This window comes from Leptodactylus fuscus, chromosome 1 (genome assembly GCF_031893055.1).
Source record: "Leptodactylus fuscus isolate aLepFus1 chromosome 1, aLepFus1.hap2, whole genome shotgun sequence".
In the NCBI taxonomy this organism is placed as follows: domain Eukaryota; kingdom Metazoa; phylum Chordata; class Amphibia; order Anura; family Leptodactylidae; genus Leptodactylus; species Leptodactylus fuscus.
In genome coordinates this window covers 286,813,092-286,836,660 of record NC_134265.1, presented here as the reverse complement: position 1 = coordinate 286,836,660, position 23,569 = coordinate 286,813,092, and the positions used below count along the sequence as shown (strand labels likewise).

The window sequence follows — 23,569 nt, the reverse complement described above, 5'->3', positions numbered from 1 at the left end:
TAAGTTTTTGCAGTTTTTTTCTTCCCCAATTAAGAAAAGATAAGATAATCCTTTAATAGTCCCACCATAGTGAAATTCAGTGTGCTACAGCAGCATGGATAATACAGTAATATATTACAAGAAAGAACACATACAAGCTCATAGCAGATAGAAAAGATACTAGGAGTCATAGCAACTAAAAAGAAAAAAGAAAGACTTCAGGATTATTTAGTTCTCTGTGCGGAGTGATCTTCACTTAGCCTGATATTCATTATATAGCCTGTCTGGTTGGGAGGAAGGACATCCTATCTTTCTCACACTTGGGGTGAAGCAGTCGGTCACTGATAGTTCTGCCCAGTGCTGTTACGGTCTCATACATGGAATGGGAGTTATTCTCCAGCATGGAGCTCACCATGGACAGTATCCTTCTGTAACCCACCACCTCTACTGAGTCCAGGGGGCTCCCCAGGACAGAACTGGCACTTCTAACCAGTCTGTCAATTCTATTTCTGTCCCTGGCTGGTATGCTACTCCCCCAGCAGGCCACTTCAAAGGTGATGGCTGATGCTACCACAGAGTTGAAAAACGTCCTAAGAAGTGCCCCCTGGACTCCAAAGGTCATCAGGCTCCTGAGTAGGTAGAGCTTGATGTGATCCTTTCTGTGCAGCACATCCAGGTGATCAGCCCAGTCCAGCTTATTATTGAGGAGCACACCCAGGTACTTATAGGTCTTGACTACCATAATGCCCGTCTCTTGGATCTCCACCAGAATTGGAGCACTTTCCACTTACTAAAGTCCACAACCAACTCCTTGGTATTCCCAACATTAATCCTGAGGTGGTTCTGCTGGCACCATTCCACAAAGTCCTGGTTAAAGTCCCTGTATTCCCTATCGTCACCATCAGTGATAAGGCCTACTATAGCAGAATCATCTTTAAGTAACAGCTAGATGAGTTGTGCCTAAAGTCAGCATTTACAGTGTGAAGAGGAAAAGGGCAAGAACTGTACCTTGTGGTGCCCCAGTACTATAGATCAGTGTCAGACACACAGTCCCGGGCTCTCACATACTGAGGTCGGTTTGTGAGGTAGTCTAGTATCCAGTTGATGATCCACTCCAACAAGGTCCTTTGGACCTTATATAGGGAAAACTATTACACAGCTAAAAATAACATGCTGTTTTTTTTAAAAAAATATATATATATCTTTTTGGAAATGTATGCACACCCCTTCCCACTTGGCGCAGTATTATTACATTGCATTAAGAGTATAGTTAACACTCAGAGCTGTAATAGAACGGCTACTTTAATCCACAGCAACGGTGTGTTTTTTCACTTCGATCCCCATAAATGTTAATAAAAGCTAATCAAATTATATGAACTCCAAAATTGTGCCAAATGAAAGTACAACTCATCACACACAAGTCCTCACTTAACTATGTTGACAGAAAAATAAAAAAGTTATGAATTTTGAATTCCTGGAACTCTCTGCCCCAGGAAGTGATGATGGCGGATTCATTAAACAAGTTCAAAGAGTGCCTGGATGCCTTTCTTGAAGAGAAAAATATAACAGGTTATGGTCTCTAGATTTTAAGGACACATTGATCCAGGGTTTTTATACTGACTGCCAGATTTGTAGTCGGGAAGGAATTTTTTCCCCCTGAAATAGGGCAATTGGCGTGAGCCTCATGGGGTTTTTTGCCTTCCCCTGGATCAACACTGTAGGGATTGTAGGGTTATAGGTTGGACTTAATGGACTGATGTCTTTATCCAACCTCATCTACTATGTAACTGTGTAACTATGTATGCAATGTAAAATATGAAAAAAGTTATATTATAGCCAATCATATTATTGACTGTTTAAAGGATACATTCAAGACCCTTAGAAGATAATAACTATATGTATCATTTTGGGTAAAATAACTTGAAATATGCTAAATATCATCATTGCTAAAAGTGATGGGATCAGGATGCTGGCATCGCTAGTGTAAGTGGGAATGAAATCAACAAAATTGGAAATCAAAAACAACTCAGAAATTTCCTCTAAAATACATCTTTAGTAGAGATGAGCGAACAGCGTTCGATGAAGTAGATGTTCGATCGGATATCAGGCTGTTCGAGATGTTCGATTCGAGTCGAACACCAGGTGACAAACTCACTAAAAATTCAATTCCCCTCCCACCTTCCCTGGCGCTTTTTTTGCACCAATAACTGTGCAGGGGAGATGGGACAGGAACTACGACAACGGAGGCATCGAAAAAAAATCTGAAAAAGTAATTGGCTGGCTAAATCAGGTGACCTCCAATTTATACGAACAGTGGATTTAATATCCGGGTCATATGAGACTGTGACCTATGTGATTGTGAGACAGGGATAGATGTACTGGCAGGGTTAGCTAGGGATTACCTTCATTTAGGTGGGAATGTCACTCACCCAGCTCTTTGGGGCTCTATCTGGTCGGGATCCTTGTCAGCTTGCGATATGCGCAAGCTGATTTTTTCCCATAGGAATGCATTGACCAGCGTTGATTGGCCGAATGCCATACAGAGTACAGCATCCGGCAAATCAACGCTGGTTCTGCCGGATGCTCACCTGTGAGGAGGCAGAGTCTAAAATTGGACCAGAATAGAGACTGCTGTGGACCAATCTTAGCGTTGATTGGCCGAATGCTGTACTCTGTATGGCATTCAGCCAATCAGTGCTGGTCAATGCATTCCTATGCCGAGATGTAGCAGTGCTGGCCGTGCGCTCAGCACTGCTACAACCGAGATGAAGCAAAGCTGAGTGTGCGCTGAACCCTGCTGAGATGCAGCAGAGATGAGTGTGCAGCAGGGTTCAGCGCATCACTGATGCAGCAGAGATGAGTGTGCAGCAGGGTTCAGTGCACACTCAGCTCTGCTACATCTCTGGTGCAGCAGAGCTGAGTGTGCAGCAGGGTTCATATCTCCGGTGTAGCAGTGCTGGCCATGCGCTCAGCTCGGCTGCATCTCCAGTGTAGTCGAGCTGAGCGCATGGCCAGCACTGCTACATCTCGGCATAGCATTGACCGTCGTTGATTGGCCGAATGCCATACAGAGTACAGCATTCGGCCAATCAACTGGAGGAGGTGGAGTCTAATATCGGTCCACAGCAGTCTCCATTCTGGTCTGATCTTAGACTCCGCCTCCTCACAGACGAGCCTCCGGCAGAACCAGCATTAATTGGCCGAATGCTGTACTCTGTATGGCATTCGGCCAATCAACGCTGGTCAATGCATTCCTATGGGAAAAAGTCATTTCCCGCATATTGCAAGCTGACAGGAATCCCGACGTAATACAGTGACTTGGGCATGTTAGATGCCCCCAGACATGCTTCCCCTGCTGTCCCAGTTGCATTCCAGAGGTGTTGGCATCATTTCCTGGGGTGTTATAGTGGACTTGGTGACCCTCCTGAGTCGAATAGTGGTTTCCCCCTAAACGAGTATTTATTCCCCATAGACTATAATGGGGTTCGATGTTCGATCGAGCAGTCGAGTATTGAGCGGCTACTCGAATCGAACTTCCAACTTCGAACATTCCACTGTTCGCTCATCTCTAATCTTTAGTTAAAAAGATTAGAAAACAGATTTCTTCCTTCCTTCAAGTAAAAGTTATTTATGGAAAGAGATGAGTAAGATCTTGTTTATGTTCTAAAATGTTTGTAATTTTCTGGGAAAATATTATGTAACGCTAACAATGAACACATGTACCGTAGATTTGTAATATTAAAAATTGCAACATATATGTGCTTCTTAATAATAAAAACCTGTTTCCCACTCATGCTTGGAGCTTGCTTGAGACCAGTTAGTTAAGTTTGGACACATCCATACTCTCTATCATAGAGGCAGCAAGTATAACGAGTGTTGTTATGTTGAGTTTTTACATGTTCACATTTCTTTTTCACAAACTATGCAAATGCAAAATCCATTCCATACTCTGTATTTGAATGGGGTTGTTTCTGAACAGATTGCTGCAAACCCAATTTAGACTAGAGGTGCAATGAAACACATTTCTGAAACAAATGTTACTTGTTTTTTTATTACATTTTATGCTCTACGCTTATGACACTGCAGATGTTCAACTTTTAAAAAAGCACTGTTGAAAATGCCATCAGAAATGTTGCAAAATAACATGCATGTGAAAGTTTATCTCTTTTACAATGTTAAGATTGCATGAGGGAGAAGCATGTGATATATCTCTATAATAAATAGTTATTACCTTACTAGTTTTTAGCTACTCTGCTAAAGGGGGTCTAACTTATTTTTTAAATAATCCATTTAGTAAAAGGAATGATCCAGTGGTATAACTACCAGCGGCTGCTACGGGGCCCAAGACCTCAGGGGGCCTGGTGGACCCCTGATGCTTTTGTTTTAACAGGCCCTATTTACTCACCAATTGCTGTTCCTGTTCACGGCTGCCTCTGCTTCCCCTTCTGCCCTCCATGGGGCCCTGTGTGTCCTGTAACACATCACTGATAGGGGATGCATGCGGCCCCCTAGGAGGCTGAAGGGGAAGTGGAGGCAGCCTTGAACAGGAGCGGTGATTAAGGCCATGGGCCAATGGCAAGGTTATTTGTTTGGCGATCCTCGCAAGATTCGTCCTGAGTATAATGAGGTGGAGGCGGAGGTGTGTGAACATAAAAAAACACTGTTAATTATCTCTCCTTGATTCCGACAGACTCCCTCCTCCTTGGTGATGTCACAGATATCACGTGGGGTAGGGTGGCATCACTACGCATAATTACGCTGGCATAACCCACTTCTGTGACATTATTGAAGAAGAGTTGCAGTGGAGCCCAGGAGAGGTGAGTAACCCGGATTTTTATGTTTGTCACCTCCCCAGGACCTCCGATAATTATACTCTGAGGTCTGAAAATAAATATTGAGGTGCAGAGTCAGGCCAACCTGCAGCCTTCCTCCTTGGGCCCCATCTTCTCAATTATACACCAGGGAACCCAATCACTAATCATCTTGCAGCATTTTCCTGCTCCCTGAGACCTGCTGCTGTATGGGCACATACTACTCACTCATAGACCTAATAGGGCCCTAGTTCAGAACAAGAGGTCCCAGGACAGAAACACTGAGAGGCAAGGACTAGACAGCAAGCTACTACTGGAAAACACAATTTATGTTAGTGACATTTTAGAAATTTGCTAACAAGTCAGGTAATATTACATGTAGCTGTATAGTAGACCCCCAGAATTAATTTTACTGATGTGCCATAGGCAACACTGCTGTTATTGGACAATACAACAAGTTTCCAGTATTTATAAAAATAGATCTGTAAAAACGTAGAAATCAAATATTAAAACACATGGCATTGAACATGAAACAAAATGTCTCTTGTATTAGAAAAATAGCGCTGAGAAAAAGAAGACAACCTGTCCTGTCAGATACTTTAAAAGTTTCTAATGGAAAAAAATGAATCGAAAATCTGCTTCCTGTGGTTTTGGGAAGAGTTTTCTGGTTTGAATACATGAGGCCCGTGAGGCCCAACGTGTTCATGGGCTTCTGCTCAAATCATTACTTGTCTGAAAGAGTAATAATTGTTTTCCATAAATCAGTATTACATGTGAATGTTTAATACTTGGCATCTCTCCCCTTCCAGCTGCTATAATTCCCATTACCCCGCCTGCAAGTTTTCTTTAAATGTTCAGAAACGTTTACTCCAAGCTCATCGGCATAAATTTCCCCTGGGTGTCAGCGATAAGTGGTAGGCTGACATAGGAGCCCTAATGGATGCGCAATAGCCTTGATTTACCTCGCATATTGTTCCTCTTTTGATTTACTCTGGTTGTCCATGTATGTCCATGTTGCTGCCATACCCTGGCTATAAGCTGGGCTCATCATCCATTGGTCTCACCTGACATTTCTCCCTGGCGACCTATATTATATGATCCCATGCCTCGGGATTATCTATAATCCTACAGCCCTTATTCCTGTTAGACCTAGTCTAACCAACAAAACGAGACCTTACTTGGTTTTAACTGATGTATGCTCTCATCTATGGTTGTACATTGCTTCCATGGAAAATGGTCATTGTTGTCCATAAGAACAATCTGATTTGAAAAAATAAAAATGTTCAGAACCTCCATCTGTAAAACTAGTAAATACTAGAAAAGGCGTAGGAGAAGTTACAGCAGTAAAAGTGTAAGCGGTGAGAGGGGAGGAGGGGATGATATTACAAACTCTCTGTCTTGGATTATGTCATAAACGTGGGGGAGGAGCAGCTGGGGAGACTTTTCATAAATGCTGAACTTCACCCCAAGAAGAACCCATCCAGTCTGCAAGCTCGGAGAATAAAAATGAATATTTACTGAGAATGGGTGCACGTACTACCTCTGCATATCGTACAGCTATTGCCAATGACAATGCCATTGACAGTGTGACAACCACGTAGAAAATGGTGCATGACCCATTCTCTCTTTGGTTCATTAAATCCTCGGCATAGCAATGAATCAATGTTCCGGTCAATGTAAAGAAATCATATTTCTTACATAATGTAAATTATTTTACTATCTGTCATCATTTATGCTTTGGTTACAGTGCCTTAGACTCCATTTGGAGCCTCCATTACATTCCCCTTAGATTTAATGGGTAAAATGATGAATGCAATAACAGAAACAGAGGGATTCCTAAGTCAATGAGGTCAGTCAGATTCTGTTGCTATCTGTCATATCCAAATCCAAAAACACTTCATGGTTTCTTTTATACAGTAAATGGAAACAATGGCAAGTAAACTGTGTAAAACATGGATTAAATATTTCATTCTGCCTGCTTCATGAACGGACACTTTTTTTTGGTAAACACAGCTTTGAAGGCTATAAAAAAAAATTTTGGTTACAGTTATGCAAATCCTTTTTTCATATTTTTTCAGTGATATATAGGGCTTTTTTTTTTTTTAAAGGGTTTGTCCTATCTCAAAGATGCTATCTATACTGGTAGCTTATGTAAATTGAAGATTTTTCCTAAATATATTGCTTTAGAAATGCTGCTTTGTTTGCCTGCTATGTGACCTTATTCCTCCCATTGTTTACACAGCATTGCTATAACCAATGACCTATAGGACAAGTGATGTCACTTTCTCAGTGCTCTTGCCGGCAGGACAATCAGCTCACCTAATTGCAGTTTACTGATAAAGCCTGGTCTGTTATCTCTCTATGTAACACACAGATAACACTGAGCCTGTTCTGTACAAGCATCTGCATATTATCTGATCTGCAGAAGTGTTCTGTGACTTCTTTGGCCTGTTTAGCAAGAGGGAGGGGGAGGGAGTAGAACTACAGAAAGTGAGACGAAAAGACTGCTGAAACACTGAGATGGGAAAACCCCTTAAAAATGATCCTACCATTAAAACACATTTTTTTTCTCATTGACACGTAGGAATAGCCTTAAGAAAGGCTATTCTTCTCCTACCTTTAGATGTCTTCTCCACGTCGCCGTTCCGTAGAAATACCGTTTTTTGTCCGTGTGCAAATGAGCTCTCTCACAGTACTGGGGCGGGCCCCAGCACTCAAACAGCACTGGGAGTGTCCCCAATGCTGCGAGAGAACTCTCCAGCGATGCCTCCATCTTCTTCAGGAACGCCCTCTTCACGTGTCTTCTTCTGCCACAGGTGGTAAACTTGTAGGCCTCAGGCAGAGCCGACTGCGCATTCCCGCGGCCACAAGAAAAATGGCCACTTATACAGTAAGTAAGCATCCATTTCCTTGTGGCCTGTGGGCATGCGCAGTCGGCTCTGCCTTAGGCCCAAGGCCTACAAGTTTGACCGCCTGCGCCAGAAGAAGATGCGTGAAGAGGACATTCCTGAAGAAGATGGAGGCGGCACTGGAGAGTTCTCTCGTAGCATTGGGGACGCACCCAGTGCTGTGAGAGAACTCATTTGCATACCGACGAAAACTGTGATTTCTATGAAACGGCGGCGCGGAGAAGACATGTAAAGGTAGGAGAAGAATAACCTTTCTTAAGGCTATTCCTATGTGTCAATGAGAAAAATGTGTTTTAATGGTAGAATCCCTTTAAGTTATTTTTATTTTTGCAGGTTTTTCTTTTTTTTAATAATAGAGAATATATTTTTAAAAAGAAACATTTGTTTTTCACATTTCCCTGTTGTTTTTTTTAATTGCAAAAAGTTCTTCTAAAATTAGTTTAAAATAGTTTTCCCTCCCTGCAATGGTATTTTGTATGTAGTTGATAGCTTTATGTCACCAGGGGTGTGCTTAGGATGTTTGATGTTGGCGTGTTAGTGACTTTTTTAAAAAAATTATACACTTTTTTGGGGATTTTTGTATTTTATTTTTTGGCTTGTTGACCTTATACTGTAGATCTTTGGAGAGCATTTTATAGTTTTTGCTGATTTCCCCTGTAACTAAGGATTAGCCCCAGTTACAGAAGGAATACAGCCTCCTTGTACTTACTGCACAGTTTATGTGGATTCTCTAGGATCCCGCAGCTCCTAAATGTCCCTCAGCACCCGGCAATCATTGCTTGATAGGGGATAAGCCACAACAAGCCCCATATTCAGGGTTGGACTGGCCCGCCGGGGAATCCCCCGTTAGGCCCCGAGCCTTGACTGACAGTGCTCATTTCCTCAATGCAGAAGCACTGGTCAGGGGCCCTATCGGGATGTCAGGGGCTGGTTCGAGCCCCTGTCCAGTGCATTTGCATTGATAAACTGAGCACTGCTAGTGGCAGGGGCCTGATCGGTAAGCTCGGGGCCTCAGGCTGCCGGCAGCGCTGTAATGAATAAAGAAGCATGGCTGCTGGCAGTTTCCCAGGGCCCCGACACTTACACAGAGGGGCCTCCTGCCAGGGGTATACTTTCCCTATTAATATAGTATACCCCTGGCAGGAGGCCCCTCTGTGTAAGTGTCGGGGCCCTGGGAAACTGCCGGCAGCCGTGCTTCTTTATTCATACATGGGGAGCACACCAGGGGCAGCAGCTATCCCTGCAATCTTAGGAAGCGATCTCTCTGCAAGCCCGGACTTTCCCCCCTCCCCCTCCTCTTCAGAGTGAGTCATCGCTTACATCGGCCCGTGTGGGGACAGAGGAGTTGGCTGCTTCTTCACAAATGTGAGTATATTTTTTTCTTTTTTTTGGTAAAATGTAATATTTAATATGTATATGTGTACATTTGTTTAACCCTTAAGTACTATCATGGTGTCTATCATACACCACTACCATACACATATCATTATGATAGACACCATGATAGTACTTAAAGGGGTTGTCCCATCACAAGGATCCTATCTATACTGTTTGTTAATGTGAATGTAAGACTTTTCCTAAATACATTGCTTCAGCAAAACTGCTTTGTTTGGCCGCTATATTACTTTATTCATTTTTTTGGGACACATCCCTTGACTTATCTGCTCATAAGTCAAGTGATGTATCTGCTGCTCTGAGGGGGGAGGGGCTAAGTGCACGGGAGCAAGCCTGGAGGGGGGGGGGGTAGTTTACCCTTTGGGGGGAAGGGGCCGCCAATGCAGACCAGCATTCGCTGTAATAGAGAGACGGATGCCGGGGAGGGTTAGACGCCGGCACAGACGCCGGCACAGGTGCCTGCAACATCGCTATGCTTCTGCCCTGCATGAAGCCAGCAGCGGTAGGAGCGATGCTGCTATTCCGGGGGGCGGAGGAGCAGAATAACAGCATCGCTTCTGCCGCTGCTGGCTTCATGCAGGGCAGAAGCATAGCGATGTTGCAGGCACCTGTGCCGGCGTCTGTGCATTTGTGCCAGCGTCTAACCCTCCCTGGCATCCACCTCTCTATTACAGCGGATGTCGGGTCACATATTCACATATGCACAGCCAGCAGCGAGATGCCGCTGGCCCTGCGTGCACACTCATAGACCAGTCTAGCCTTCACAATGCGAATACAGACCCGACACCCGCTGTAATAGAGAGAGGCAGATGTCGGGTCTGTATTGGCATTGTGAAGGCTAGACTGGTCTATGAGCGTGCACGCAGGGCCGGCGGCATCTCGCCGCTTGGCTTTGCATATGTGACCCCGCCCACCAATGACGCAACAAAGCCGGAAGACAGAAGATTTTTCAACAACGAAGACTGGTGAGTATGCGACGTGGGACAACCCCTTTAAGGGTTAAAGCATGTGTCTTGTATACTGTGTGAAGACTGTATGTCTGTATACAGGTATGTGTGTGTATATACAGTATGCTATAATAATGTGTAAGTGTATGTACATATGTGAGTATATATAGTATATATGGTATATGAATGTATATAAATGTGTATATGCTATGCTAATTATATATATGTGTGTGTGTGAGTATATATGAATGTATATGTATGAGTGTGTAGGTAACTGTTTCAGTTTTTGGAAATCACAGCACTTATACCTACGGAAACACCTATAGTGTCCCTATAGGTATAATGGAAGCAGAAAGTCCTCAGAGCAAACCTCGGTGGAGTTTCTGCAAAAAGCACTACAGGAAAACTGATATGTTGCCGCCGGGGGGTTTTCCTGCAGCGCTTTTTGGCTGCGGGACGCTGTGTTAGGTCTTATCCTTATAGTGTGATGTACAGTATATTGAGATGTTAAAGAGGACCTTTCACCTCCTGGGGCACATGCGGTTTTATATACCGCTAGAAAGCCGACAGTACGCTGAATTCAGTGCAGCTTTCCTGTTCTGTGCCCCCGGTGAAGAGCTATCGGTCCCGGTACCGTAGCTCTTCACTGTCAGAAGGGCGTTTCTGACAGTCAGTCAGGAACGTCCTTCTTCCCAGCAGCGCCTATTGTGCTGTACTGTGAGATCGGGGAGGAACGCTCCCTCCCCTCCTGATAATGCTCGTCCATAGATGTGTACTGGGGGGAGGTAGCGTTCCTCACCGCTCAGCGTCATCACTAGGCGGTAAGCAAAGCCCCCTCACAACAGTACAGCACAATAGACGCTACTGTGAGGAAGGGCGTTACTGATTGACCGTCAGAAACGCCCTTCTGACAGTGAAGAGCTACGGTACCGGCACTGATAGGTCTTCACCCGGGGCACAGAAAGGGAAAGCTGCACTGAATTCAGCACACTGTCGTCTTTCTAGCGGTTTATTAAACCGCATGTGTCCCAAATGGTGAAAGGTCCTCTTTAAGGATTAGGCGCAACAGTGAGACGCAGTGTTGCTACAGGTAATGGTAACATTTCTAGGAGCTGCGCTGTTCACTTTCCAGATTGTAGCAGTAGCTTTAGGTAGTATGTTGTTGCACATTGTATGGCAGGTGAGCAGCATGGCTCCTGAGATGGTATTACCTTTAGCTGCCCTGTCTCGGTATCGCTGGTCTGCAGGGTCCTGGTGGTGGGCCCCTAGAAACAATTCCACTGGTGGGCCCTAGACACCCCAGTCCGACCCTGCCCATATTCCTCTCTCAGCCCGTCATAATAATCCTTTAATAGCTAGAGATGAGAGACATCTGTGAGCATGATTTTATTTTATTCAGTATTACTCATCACATTATCATTTACAATCATATTATTTTCGCTCACGGTTTTTCTAATAGGTCTCATTTTTTATTTGACGTGACTATGATCAACAATATCATATAACATATCTTTTTTGGTAGTTTATTGTGGATCTTTTGCAGCAGCACAAACATGGCCACATCATAAAGCATTCAATAGAAGACATAGTAACCACTATGGGAAGAGTATTTTATTTGGCTCATTTATAACAATATTTAAATGGGGCACTGTATTTTATAATATAGATTATCCATTATTCATGCAGAATTTCCATACTAATATCCCTATAATCATCAACTTTATACTGTATTTATAAGGCCAATAAATATATTATAAGGTTATGGTCATTTTGATTTAGAAAACCTATTCCATATAAAGTTCACAGAGAATATGTCGCTGTTTACAATCTATGAAGGCGTTCACAGCTAGAGCAGTTATAGCATATGAGACAATCCTTTGCATTTAGAACTGATGGTAAAGCTGAGAGAAGGATGGATATGTCGCAAAAAGGAATTATATTTGACTTATAGGTTGTTTACCCTGGAAAGTAATTTTGTGAAACTGCTTAGTATTTTATATAATAATAATAATAATAATAATAATATTAAAATAAATCTTATTCACGTTAAAGAGTTATTTCCATCACTGCAAATTTATACTGAGGTGGGAATAACTGCTCCTAAGCCTCAACCACTATGGTAGATCTATGCGGGTTCCCATAACTCACATAGAGGAGAATGGGAGCTGCTGTTTCCATAATGGTGAAACTACGGAAACAATGTAGCTCAGCTGTGTTACGCTGTCTCTATAGTTCTTACACTCCTCTATAGGAGCTATGGGGACAGTATAAAATGGCACTGGTTGGCTGTTCCCATACATTCTAACTGAATGGGTCACTGAAAGCAGTTATTCCTATCTTGGCATTAATACTGTCATAGGAACACTGTAGCCGATCCTTAGGAGGCCTTCACACTTGTGCCCGTGTCTGCCAGCCGGGTCTCCGTCCTATTCCCCAGAGAAATTGGACAGGGGACGGCTTCCCGGCAGCCAGTTTTAAAACCCATTCATTTGAATGGGTTTTGAAAGTAAACCGCCGGTGTGTCCGTATGCAGCCTCTCCACTGGGAACTCGTATTTTTTGGCCAGACACAAAGTCAAATGAACGGGTTTTAAAACTGACCACCGGGAAGCCATCCCTGATGCTGTGTCTCTGGGGAATAGGATGGAGATCCGGTGGGCAGACAAAGGCGCAAGTGTGAACGTCCCCTTAGTTATACTGGAAGACCTCTGTGACCAGTACTTGGCTACATTGCTGGATCAGGAAGGGCAGAAACAGTTGGGGAACAGGGAATAGGGTATAAGGTAGTTCATGGCTACTGCAGTACTCCTATTGAACCCTGGAAGTTGCCATCTACTTTTAGGGCCATTCATTGTACAGTTCCAGCATCCAGCAGCAGATGAGAACAGTTTATCAAAAGCTATAGCAGGTGGCATTTGCTGGGGTGACTGAGGATTGGCCATCTATATAAAAGGCCTGGAAAATTCATTTAAATTTTAAAAAATAATGGTTTAGAAATAATAAAGCTTAGTTCTTTAATAGGACGTAAACCATCAGGTCCAGGGGCTTTATTCACAGACATCATATAAACCATTACTTTAGTCAGCCAGGACAAGTTATTAGTGATGACATCACTAGCGGTCAGTGAACATGTCCTCTAAGGCTTTATCTCTGTGAACACAGATGAAAAGAGTATATTTAATACCCCGTCTCATTTACCCTCTTTTTCAGTCATTGGACTGATATTTTCAGTAAAAGCTTCCTTACTTTTGATACACTGTATTTGGAAATGTTTTGAGAATCTATTTATTCTCCTCTGCAATTTGCTTATCATTTTTTATTTTACTAGTCTGACTGCTTTCTTGCAACTTTTTTGGCTTCCTTCCAAGAAGCAGACTCTGTTATATTTTTAAAGTTTTATTTTTAACATTTTGTTTTTTGTTTGTTTTTTTGCCTTGCTTGTACAGTGGCGTTTTCATAATTTGTACTTTCTCCCCTTAGGAATACACTGGATAGTAAATCTATTTGTGATTCCTTTCGATAATTCCCATTTTTTGTCGATGCCTTTATTTAAAGGAAACCTGTCAGATGGTTTTCCCACCATAACTCGCCCCACCATGTAAAGGGTGCAGGATGAAGTCATTCCATTACCATTGCTGTCCCCCTGTAATATTTTTTTTGCAGCTGTATATAGATATAAATGTTTGAAAGCGTAAAAAGTCATATGAAAGTTATACTAAGTTGTCACTAGGGGAGGGGATAGTTTGCAGATTCATCATTGTCACACTGTCATTTTACTAGTCACCTCCTGAGTGTACATCCTCCTCACAGTCCCTTCAATCCCTGAGGTCAATAATGCCCATTTCACAGCTACTACTCTATAGAACATGCCTACAAAACTCTTCCATAGACCTCAATGTGTTGGCTACAGACATTGGCTGCCTATGACCATATCTTTGCTGTAAAGAATATCTCTAAATGCTATTAACAGAACTCAAAAGCTTCAGCAAAGAAAAGGTCTGGCAAAATGACACCCCCATAATCATCTACAGAAAATAAATAGAAAATAGAATAAAATCCACGATCAGAAAATAAAAACAGATTAGAAAAAATAGGTTAATGGAGAGCTATCTTATGTCTCTAAAAATAGAAGTTAGTGGGTCTTCTGCACCTACTAATGGACTCCTTATTTCTGATAGAGCTAAAATGCAACCGATAAACTTCCTAAACCCCTTTTGTTCAAAGCTAGACGCCTATTGGGCTGAAATGTTGTCTTCTATCAGATTAGATTCACATTCACAGTTAAAATGTATATAACAGCCTAAAGAGTGATAATACGCGACATAGTTGGCATTGTGTAGTCATTAGTAAAATACTAGGCAGTTGCTGAAGCTCATTTTCTCCAGGATTGCCTTGGTGCATACAACACTATGCAATATTGTTCACAGATGCTGTTGGCAGAGAAATCCATTTTCCAATAAATATTGTCATTCTTTCCATAACATCCAACTTCTTTTCTACGCTGCCACCAATAGGCTATATAGTAGCTTTCTCTCCTTATTGGATATTTATTATACCCTTAGTGATTGTGGGACACATAGGCTGAAATACAGAATGCCTGGAGAACTACTGCAATGTAATCTCATGGGAGTATGAGGGAGGACAGCCATGTGCATACACAATTATATATTTCTCCAAAACAACTGCTTATTTGTGACCATAGATATACAGAAACATAGTGTATTTTTCGGACTATAAGACGCACTTTTTTTCCCCAAAATTTTGGGGGAAAAGAAGGGTGCGTCTTATAGTCTGAAGGTGGCACCCGGCATCCGCTGTAATAGAGAGGCGGAAGCCGGCAAGTGATAGACGCCGGGGCCTGAGACATCGCTGCGCTCCCCTGTCCTGGCTTCATGCAGGGCAGAGGATCGTAGCGATGTCTCAGGCCCCGGCGTCTATCCCTCCCCGGCATCCGCCTCTCTAGTACAGCGGATGCCGGGTCAATATCGGTGGCCCCTTCTCCCCCGGGGCCGGTCCCCACCGGCCCCGTACCTGTGACGTTGCAGGCCGGCTCCTGCGCGGCGATATCGCAGGAGCCGACCTGTTCGGGTGACAGCCGGGAGCTTAATGAGGCTCCCCGGCCTGTCACGGCTATATTAGTATTACGGCTGGTCTCTATGACCAGCCGTAATACTAATAGACAGAATGTCCCATAGACGGCAATACAGTTGTATTGCCGTCTATGGGACTTGCGATCAAGTGACCGCAGGTTCAAGCCCCGGGAGGGGAATAAAATAGTAAAAAAAAAAAAAAAAAAAAAAAAAAAAAAGCTTTAAAAATATGAAATAAATAAAAGTTCTAAATCACCTCCTGTTTTTTTTTTTTCAATACAAGGTGATCTAAGCAATAGATATCCCCCAAAATGGTATAACTAAAAAGTACAGCTGGCCCCGCAAAAAAAACGCTCTATGCATCCCCGTACAGCTGCAGGGTCACCTGTCAATGTGGCCTTGCAGCTGTTGCAAAACTACAACTCCCATATATTAAATATTTTACCAGTTTTTGCTTCAAAAATTTTTTTCCCTATTTTCCTCCTCTAAAACCTAGGTGCGTCTTATAGTCCGAAAAATACGGTATATAAACCATTATATATATATATATATATATATATATATATATATATATATATACTGTATATATACAACACAAGACATATATATGACCACACCGATCTAGGCATAGGGTGCTCACCAATGGGAAAAAGATTTGTCTGGTTCAATATAACTCCAAAAAAGCAGGCAGCACACCAAAATTGTTGAAAGCAATAGGGAAAAAAGCAGCCCATGCATTTCAATGGGGAGCGCATGTATGCCGGCTCCCATAGAAATGAATGGGATCTGCTTTGTGTGCGCTCATTCTGAACGTGTTTTACGTTCAGAATGAGCTGAGCGTATACTCAGTGTGAATACACCCGTATTTTGCCAAAATACACGCGTGTTTACTCCGTGTGAATGGGCCCTAAATGAATAAGTAAGGGGCTGATTCTCCTCACATTCTTCACATACGTCTGCAAAGTGCAAGTGACTGACCTTTCTGCAAATATAAGAAAAGTCTTCTATGTACTTCAAATTTCTGGCAGCTTGTGACATCAGATGGGATATTATTCACAGACACTAAGCAGCTTTCCTGACTGTGGTCATAGATTGCTCTTTTCCTGTTGTATGCTTTTATGTACTTGCCCTATATTTACAGCTTTGTGTTCATGGATCTCCTATATGATAGTCCTGGAAGAATAACATACCAATAACATAACCAATCTAGTTATAATTGATAGGGAAATGGGGTAGACCTTATTGTAAAAGCCCCCTACCTCAGAGACAATAGTAAAATGTGCTGCAGCCGTAATGTGATTATTAGCAACAGAAAAACTGATAGGACACTTCAGTTATTTCAACTTTTAATGAAAACTCAGGCACCCTTTAAGTTCAGTCTTAAAGGGATTCTACCATTAAAATCAATTTTTTTCTTGTTGACACGTAGGAATAGCCTTAAGAAAGGCTATTCTTCTCCTATCATTAGATGTCTTCTGCGCGCACCGTTCGGTATAAATCCCGGTTTTCGTCAGCATGCAAATGAGTTCTCTCACAGCACTGTAGGCGGGCCCCAGCACTCAAACAGCACTGGGGGTGTCCCCAATGCTGCAAGAGAACTCTCCAGTGCCGCTCCCATCTTCTTCAAGAACGGCCTCTTAACGCGTCTTCTTCCGGCGCGGGCGGTCAAACTTCTAGGCCTTGGGCAGAGCCGACTCCGCATGCCTGCGGCCACAAGAAAAAGGTCCACTTACACAATAAGAAAGCAGCCATTTTCTTGTGGCATATGGGCATGCGCAGTTGGCTCTTCCCTAGGCCCGAAGCCTAGAAGTTTGACCACCCGCGCTGGAAGATGATGCGTGAAGAGGCCGTTCCTGAAGAAGATGGAGGCAGCGCTGGAGAGTTCTCTCGCAGCATTGGGGACACCTCTAGTGCTACGGGAGAACTCATTTGCATACTGACGAAAACCCAGGATTTATACTGAAAGGCAGTGCGGAGAAGACATCTAAAGGTAGCAGATGAATAGCCTTTCTTAAGGCTATTCCTATGTGTCAACGAGAAAAAATTTGATTTTAATGGTAGAATCCCTTTAATTATATTGTACAAATAAGTCGACTACATTTCTCAATACAACTGTATGTACAAAAAAGGGTGAGATCATGTATACTAAAATGTAAGATTTTTGAAGTTTCTGGAATACAAGTAGGCCTCCATTATCTTTACCCCTGAGAGTTTATAGCCTACACAGCCACAAAGAAACCAGGTGACCAAGTAACCTCTATTACATGTATGCTTGATATGTCATGTTTTACCATATGATACATCATACAATGTACAGAAAAGGCTAACCACTGTATTCCATACCATCTGTTAGGATAATGCTAACAAACAACCCATAAAATGTAAACACCATATTTACTGACTAACTGGGTAAGTTTTTAATGATCCTTCTATTTGGCAGGAAAATGGTCTTTTTCGGAATAATCTGAGAGAGTCATTTTCTTTTCTGTAATATCTGCTCTGAGAGGAAACATTAGTGACTGGCCTCCTGATTTTTAATCCGAGCAGCTGACAGTAAATGGCAGGCTAATGAAATTTCAATTTGTAATACTGTCCAGTCCTTCCCTACATGATGTAAAATGGTGTGAGTTTTTGTAGCTTTTTCTGACGAGAGATGTACCATTAAACAGCAGAACGCCATGTTTGTGACTTTTTAATATAGAAAAGTAATTAGGAACCTTGGATATACGTGTGCCTTGTACCATATCAACCAGTAATAAATCTATTGCTCAGTGCCATTTGACATTGAAAGTCATGTCTGAATGGGTGTTCTGGTTAAGTTCAAGTATTGCACACAAATGTAATTTAGTAATTGACCCCAAGCGACTTTTCACTGAATTATCTATTGAACACCATGAGCATGGGTAGTGCAGCTTTAATGCCTTGTACGGTAACTGACAGAGGATATTTGTATTGGTTTTATATAATAACTTTCTAGGTAAATTATAGTGGCTTTTTGTTTCACAACACAGAGCACAATATTTTTGTAAACTGTATTTATTAAACCTTTAAACAATATTAGGGTGTATTCACACTACTGTTATTAAAGTTGCTTTCATGCGTCATAGGATGAGAGCAATGGATATTAACTGCAATAGGGTGACTGTCTGGTGTCTGTCTGTCTGGTGTCTGTCTGCATTAACTCTCATGTAAAAAACATGGAATCTTTCTTCTGTCATATTTTTACTTTTCTGATACAAGAAAAAGTTGGACTTGCAAGTAGACATAAGTGACAGAAGACAGTGTCCATCATGTTTTTGTTTTTTTTTTTACATTACAGTCAATGTGAATGGAGGCAGATGGAGGGGATTCAGTCAGGATCCATCACTCTAACACTGTTAATAATGTCCATTGCTCTCATCCTATGACTGATGAGAGCAGCGGATGTTCATAACAGTAATGTGAATGTCCCCTTATGTATCATACAACCAAAGGAAAGTGACTCCAGCTAATACATTTTAAGCTCAAAAAATTTAGGTAAACATAAAGATATATATATATATATATATATATATATATATATATATATATATATATATATTTAATAATAAAATATTAGAATAAAAATAACAATTTACTAGGTAATTGAGTAAAAACTCTGTATGCTTTACTACACAGCTATGGATACAGCAATATGAGGACAATCCTTCTTTATATATATTACATTATTTTACATGGCAAAAATGGTATGGGTAGCAGTATAATATGTGACTGATCTTTGCTGGTTTTAGCTGTGGATGATGGGAAGCTCCAAGTAGAGAATTATTTTCTAGAATACCCATATTCCTTAATAGGGCATATAGACAGAGACTGTCCTAAGCAAACAAACTATTCTAAAAGAATGATAAATCTTGCAATAAATTATAAAAGTAGCCTCCCCACGATATTTGAGTAGGAAACTATGTAGCATAGAAATGACTGATCTCCTGGGACATATAAAGAGGAATTCTTTATACACTATACGGTTTAGTTTTGATTAAGATTAAGATCAGGGACGAGGAGAGGAATAAGGAATCACCCACATTTTGTGTGTGTGTGTGTGTGTGTGTGTGTGTGTGTGTATTCTACATTAAATGCCTTGTCACATGAATCGGTTTTGCATTCCTCAGTCAGAACAGAACACTCTTTTATACAGTATAGGTAATACACATTATATTGCTGCTACTTGTTATGGTGCCCCCTGCTGTTCTTGTTATGATGTCTCAGAACGTCCACCTAATGTGACCAGTACCAGTGAGTACACATGCTTAATACATGGCTCAATGTCGCCACTTGGTTCCTCTTGAACATGGACAAAAGAGGGGTTTCTGCTATTGTCCAGGCCAGACAATGAAAATCATCGCACTACAAGAAGCTTCTTAGGTGGACAGTCAAAACCTGGAGGTGCTATTACTATAGAACAGTGATATCTACACACAAGAACATTTTTTTAAAATTGATCTACCAGATAAATATAATATCTAATGTTGTGACAACCCATTTATGTTTTACTATAAATCATTTTGGCTGTATTTAGATTATTTTTAAAGATCAACAATGTGGTGACTTTTGAGAGTGCCTGCGGTCCAGCCCCTTGAACCAGTGTTCATGGCTACTAGAAGCTCTTCAGACCTTCTGATGATTTGGATTTGACCTGGATAGTGAAACAGAAAGCCTTGCTCCTCCAAGGATGCAGATTAGGATGGTCTCCATTTCTTTCACCATCTAGATCTACATTTCAGCAGAATAACTAAAGCATTTCTTCTACCTACTGGATTAACATTTTGAGAGTATCCTTTAGATCAGGGGTCTCAAACTCAACTCAGCATGTGGGCCGCACAGCAAGATCCCAGCCAGTCGGTGGGCCGCACCGCGGCAAATTTAGCTCCACCCACTTTTATGTTGACTCCGCCCATTCATTTTTCATGTGCCCCCCACACTGTATAATCCTCCTACAGTCACCCGTAAACTATATGTCCCCCCTCCATCTTTCCCCCAGTTACATATACACCCTTCATCTGCCCCCAGATTCATGTCCCCCCATCTCTGCCCTCAGATTCATGTCCCCCCATCTCTGCCCCAGATTCATGTCCCCCCATCTCTGCCCCCAGATTCATGTCCCCCCATCTCTGCCCCCAGATTCATGTCCCCCCATCTCTGCCCCAGATTCATGTCCCCCCATCTCTGCCCCCAGATTCATGTCCCCCCATCTCTGCCCCCAGATTCATGTCCCTCCATTTCTGCCCCCAGTTTCATGTCCCCCCCCATCTCTGCCCCGAGATTCATGTCCCTCCATTTCTGCCCCAGTGTCATGCCGTTCTCCCCCCTCCCTTCGTCTGCCCCCAGTGTCATGAGCCCCTTCATTCCACCTCAATGTTTAAAGAGGACCTTCCACCATTTTGCCCACAGGCAGTTCTATATACTGCCGGAAAGCTGATAGTGCGCTGAGTTCAGCACACAGTCGGCTTTCCCGATGTGGGCCCAGTGTGAAGAGCTTACGGTCCGGTACCGTAGCTCTTCTATGGTCAGAAGAGCGTCTCTGACACTCAGTCAGAGACGTCCTTCTTCACAGCACAGTCAATCGCGCTGTGCTGTGAGAGCCGGGAGGAACTCACAGCTCGCGGGCCGCGAGTTTGAGACCCCTGCTTTAGATGTATTTGAAATATTCTCTTAACAGGTGTGTATTCCCATCTGGGATATTTATGGGATATCCACAGAACACGTGATAAATATCCCATATGTGTGGGTTCCACCCCCTGAAGCAACGTTTATTTTGTCTTGTAAGTGCAATGAATGGAGTGTATACTGCACATGTGCAGCTCTTATACATTTTCTTGGATTTCTAAGAATAGCTGAACATTGACAGTCAACTGTTCTTGGAAAGTCCTAAAGAAGTGAATGGAAAGAACCTTGCTTACTCTCCACTCTTTGCAATTACAAGACAGGGTTTGGGAACCTCCTTTCTTCACATAATGTAGATGCAGGTCTCAGAGGTTGGACCCACATCTACCAGACATGTATGGCATATCCTTTCAATATGCCACAAATGCCCCACATAGCAATACACCTTTATATGCAATAATATACAACTTTATATGCAAAAATAATTTCAGCAATTCCACTTTACACTAATAGTGGGCACACGTTTTTGAAGACACTATAGATGCCCCATGATCTCCCCTGTTCTAGGTATAAATAAGTGTATTCTACAGGAGTCTGTTGATGTATGATAATTGAATGTAGCATAATGTATGACAGATACTTGCAGATGTGGCATATCTAAAATGTGTATATGCATCTTCCACTTACTTGTATAGCACCATTATATTACGCAGCATTTTACAGATATTGTCAGTCAATGCCCCATGTAGGGCTCACAATCTATAACCCCTATCAGTATGTCTTTGGAGTGTGGGAAGAAGCCTGCACAAACACAGGGAGAACATACAAACTCCTTACAGATGTTGTCTTTGGCAGGATTTGAACCCAGGATTATAGCACAACAAGGCTGCAGTGTTAACCACTGAGCCACTGTGCTGCTCCTAATTCAGCTATAGCTTTTATTGAGTTAATTGGTACAGAGATGAATAGCAGATACATGCCAGATGTATTAGAGCTTAGCTTGGAGCATTTAGTAAAACTGACCATGAGATCATATTGTTCACAATAAGTTATCTGCTATTACATAAAACTGAAAATACTATGCACCTGTTATCTATGATGTATTAACATGCAGTGTACTGTCATACCAGCCTTAAAGGGTTAACAAATAGAAATCTAGTGTATAATCATCTGGTTGCATGCATTGTAGTTATTCCCTTTCATTATATTTCCTTGTGTTGCTCTCCTTTAAAGAAAACTTTTCATGTCTGTAAATCCTCTAGAAGAACATAAGAGCAACATAAAACATGCAGGTTGTAACAGTGGCATATACTCTGGTCAAAACAAGGATTATGCCAAATAAAAGGAAAATAGTCTTTTTGCACATTATTTCACAAGTGCAATCTATTATCTGTGAAAAAGATCTCTCTATTTATCTATCAATAATTTGTATGCATATCTATTGATCTATCCATGGCATGTCTCTCTCTGTCCAGCTCAAGTGTGTTTTACAATCACCTAGCTATCTAACTAATCGATATACCCTTGTTGTGTCTATGTGTATTATAACTATCTAACCAACTCTTATTTATCTTATATGTATCTAAAATTATATTATCTATCTATCTATCTATCTATCTATCTATCTATCACCTGTATCATCTATCTATCCATCTATCTATCTATCTGATACCTATACTATCTATCTATCTATCTATCTATCTATCTATCTATCTATCATCTATTTGATACCTATGCATTCTATCTATCTATCTATCTATCTATCTATCTATCTATCTATCATCTTTATCATCTATCTATCATCTGTAACATCTATCATCTATCTATCTATCTATCTATCTATCTATCTATCTATCTATCATCTATCACCTGTATCATCTATCTATCTATCTATCTATCTATCTATCTATCACCTGTATCATCTATCTATCTGATACCTATGCTATCTATCTATCTATCTATCATCTATTTGATACCTATGCATTCTATCTATCTATCTATCTATCACCTTATTATCTATCTATCTATCTATCTATCATCTGTATCATCTATCTATCTATCTATCTATCTATCTATCATCTTTATCATCTATCTATCATCTGTAACATCTATCAATCGTCTATCTATCTATCTATCTATCTATCTATCATCTGTAACATCTATCTATCTATCTATCTATCTATCTATCTATCTATCTATCTATCAATCATCTATCTATCTATCTATCTATCCTTCTATCTATCTATCTATCTATCATCTATCTATCATCTATCTATCTATCTATCTATCTATCTATCTATCTATCTATCTATCTATCTATCTATCTATCCATCTATCATCTGTATCATCTGTCTATCTATCTATCTATCTATCTATCTATCTATCTATCTATCTATTTTTCTACTACCTATGTATTTAATAACATCTATCTATCTGTGATATTGTTTATCATACATAAAAAAAAAATAAAGTTTTAGTGGATGACAGGATCTTTTTCCTACATCCAGTGCAGACATGATAGTATCAGGAGGGCTCCTCTAGACACAGTGAATTGCTTCTATCACAGTTAATACTATTAATAAGGTGTTAATGAGGATGTTGGGAATACATTACCTAATGAAAGGATAATTTAGTTGATGTGCCATGTTTTATAAAAATTCTACTAGGAAAGGCGAGACTCAAAGAACTTAATGTACAAGTTGACATAGTGTGCAATGTAAACAAATAGGTTAGACACCGACAGACATGAGATATGTTCTCCTTGGTTATTTCCTAGGACTTGCACACGATTACTCTGCA

The 23,569-nt window shown here is 41.4% G+C and overlaps 1 protein-coding gene across 1 annotated transcript in view; it reads right to left on the bottom strand.

Moving 5' to 3' along the window:
- Positions 1-23,569, bottom strand: part of NPY2R (neuropeptide Y receptor Y2) — a 40,864-nt gene that overhangs the window by 16,719 nt on the left and 576 nt on the right. The gene's annotated exons all lie outside the window — the stretch shown is intronic.